At 34.5% G+C, this 3,280-nt stretch overlaps 1 protein-coding gene across 2 annotated transcripts in view; it reads right to left on the bottom strand.

The window, feature by feature from the left end:
- LOC128248708 (uncharacterized) overlaps positions 1 to 2,805 on the bottom strand; it is a 22,134-nt gene extending 19,329 nt beyond the window's left edge. Inside the window, exon 1 of one of the 2 annotated variants that reach the window (XM_052970490.1) lies at positions 2,552 to 2,805. The gene's annotated coding sequence lies outside the window, so the exon portion shown is untranslated. Of the gene's footprint in view, positions 1 to 2,041; positions 2,063 to 2,551 lie in introns of those variants that run through there. The other variant, XM_052970491.1, reaches the window with a different exon arrangement.
- Between the last annotated feature and the right edge of the window lie 475 nt (positions 2,806 to 3,280).

The raw sequence follows: 3,280 nt of genomic DNA, 5'->3' as shown, positions 1-3,280 counted from the left end.
TTTAGCACAAGGCTAACAGTTTTTGGGGAGCGGCTAAGTCAGTTAGATCGACCCCAGTGTTCAGCTGATACTTATTTTATCGACCACGAAAGGAAGAAAGGCAAAGTCAACCCCATCGACACTTGAAGGCAGAATGTAAAGACGGACGAAATGCTGCTAAGCATTTTCCCCGGCATGCTAACAATTTTGCCTGTTCGCCGCTTTACGAGAAATTAATATTATCTGATTTTCTGGTTGCATTATATTTTGAACTCGACTTTCTAACATTAGAAAAATGGAATTATAAAGTTGATTTCTTATATTTGACTCAAAATCGACCCAAAATCGGACGTATGTACTCGATGTTCAACTTAGGTCCTAAAGGATCACCACTAAGTGATTTAAAGTACTTTGTCAGGCGTTTCACTGCTTCTGCTATTTACCGAAACAGTGATGTTACTGTTTTATTGAGACATGAACCCAGCAATTTTGAAGTCAGGGTACAGTCAATACTTTCGACTCCAGTACTTAACTTTATTGGCCCTGAAAGGATAAGTTGTTCTTGATGGGATTTGAGCTCAGAATGTAAAGAGCGGGAAGAAATAATGCTATGCAATTTTTTCCAAATGTGCTCTAAAGGTTTTACCAGTAAGTCGTTTTAACAAAGTGATAATACTTTCAAAGTTTGACGCATAGGGTCAACTGCTTGGTCCGTATTTCGGAGGGAGTGAAAGACTAAGTTGACTACAGGGAAATTTGAAATTACAACGCGAAGAGAAATGTCACTAAGCATTTCATCTGACGTTTTAACAGTTCTGTGAGCTCGCGATCTTTACCGACATAGTGATAATATTTTCCAACAAGTAAATACATAACATAAAAGTCATACACTTTGTGAGAGGTTGCACTCAATGAAATCGACCCGGTATTTGATTGGTTCGTATTTATGTTATCAACGCCGGGAGGATGAAAGGTAAATTTGACCTGGGTGGAATTTGAGAGCGTAGTAAATCTTAGCTAAATACCGCAATGCAATTTGTCCGACGTATTTTTATTTTCTTTATTGAAACTATTTGTGACGAGGATATTTTGTTTAGGATTGTAAGAATTAGAAAGTTATGATATGCAGATATTACTCATAGAGGTGCAGGTTCCATGGAAAGAAGTGGGCCTCAAGGAAAGGAGCAAACTCTCACGGAGAAGGGACAGGTAAATAAATTGCTTTTTGACAAAATTAAGATGGTTTATAACTTTTAAACTTGAACACCACGGTGAGAAAAGAAGTAATATATGAAAGAAAGGAAAATATATTTTATCTCTTCCTTAAAAATGGAGGACAAAATATGGCGCTTCTTTAGAAGCGCACCTCTCCAAAAAAATGACACTTACTTGTAAAAAAAAGTTAGAAAAATGAGAAATATATCCAAAATAAATGAAGTATGCAAAAAACTAAGAAGATTCATCTATTTTTAAATATTTTATACTAAAAATTAAACAAACGGAAAACGGACATTCGCGAATATAAACAAACATGTCGGACGATACAAGGGGAGGTCATTTACTTTTACCCGTCAGGTATTATTAATGATACGAGGGGCCAAATAGTCACTGAGTTATATGTTCTGTAATTTATTTTCTCTGTAAACTGAAAACAAAAATAAAAATAACAAAACTTGCATACGTCTTAAACATATTTACTGTATTGTTTTATAATTATTTCTGTCGTATATCACATCTTAAAATGGGCGACGGTAAAGCGAGTGCACATCACCTCACCCTAAAACTAACGTTAACCTTAACCCCAAAACTAACCCTAAAATAAACCCTAACCCTAATCCTAATCCTGAAATTAACCCTAACCCTAAAACTAACCTTAACCCTAACAATAAAACTAACCATAACCAATGTGCGCAGTAAAAAATCTGATTAAAAACAATCAAGAATTTGCAAACGATATTGTCGGGCCCCTCGTATCATTAATAATATCTGAGTGGTAATCTTCAAGTTTAGGGGGATAAAAAAAATTTAAAAAATATTCAAGGGAAATAACTGAACGACTTACCAGTATTATCCGTTTTCTTCTAGCTGTTTATAAATAAATCACACCCTAATCCTAACCCTAACCCTAACGTCAATCAAATCACGTGTGTGATTTATTTATATACAAAGATGTACGGAGAATACTGGTAAGACGTTCAGTTACTTCCCTTGAATATTTTTTTTTTATCCCCCTAAACTTGAAGATTACCAAAGTAAGTTACCCCCACCTCGTATCGTCCGACATGTTTGTTTATATTCGCGAGTGCCCGTTTTCGTTTGTTTTATTTTTTATGCCTGTGATAGAGAAATGTTACATTTGAGCGTTTGTAATAATTTCTTGATCACATGAGTTCAGTTTTACAGTTTACCACAATTTACATATGAAATAATAGCAACATACAGGAGACAATGTAGTTGATTACGCTATCAAGAATTTAATATTGTGCTTTATTGCAACAAATCTTGAGTTGCAAATTTTTAAATAAAAACATTAATAATTGCTGATAAACCATTAAAAAATATATATATTTACCTTGTTCTTTTTTCTCTTAATGGAAATAAATTCTGGTAATGAGATTTAAAGCAGAATACTTTTGTATCACAGTTTTTACTACCATTCCTTTGTTTGCAGTTATATCACACACTGGTAGAATCCAAAATAGTCGTTGAAGCTTGTAGAAAATCCAGCGCTAAGAACAAACCTGATAGAGAAGAAATACAATTCTGTAAATGGTTTAAGAAGAAAATAATTGTATTATAATTAGCTAAAATAATAGTTGCGTAACAATTATATTATTTTCTCAAGGCGGTGAGCTGGCAGAAACGTTAGCACGCCGGGCGAATTGCTTAGCGGCATTTCGTCTGTCATTACGTTTTTGAGTTCAAATTCCGCCGAGGTCGACTTTGCTTTTCATCCTTCCGGGTCGATAAATTATGTACCAGTTGCGTACCGGGGTCGATCTTATCGACTGGCCTCCTGCCCCAAAATTTCGGGCCTTGTGCTTACAGCAGAAAAGAATTATATTTTCTCTTTCATCGTTTCATTTGAAGCCAAAATACCTTGATGTATTCTAAGTAGACATCTGTCTTTTAAAAGACATGCAAAAGCGACGAAATTGTCTAAGTAGATGTAGACGTTTTTAAGGAGTGGCTACACATTTCTTGTGTTACTGAAGAAAAAAAAAAAAAAGAAAGAAACTATAATCGTAATATAAAACCAGGTGATAGTTAATAGAATCTAATCGAACGTTTCATTGTATTG

The sequence above is a fragment of the Octopus bimaculoides genome, chromosome 9, assembly GCF_001194135.2.
Source record: "Octopus bimaculoides isolate UCB-OBI-ISO-001 chromosome 9, ASM119413v2, whole genome shotgun sequence".
NCBI lineage: Eukaryota > Metazoa > Mollusca > Cephalopoda > Octopoda > Octopodidae > Octopus > Octopus bimaculoides.
This window is presented reverse-complemented; position numbering and strand designations above follow the sequence as displayed.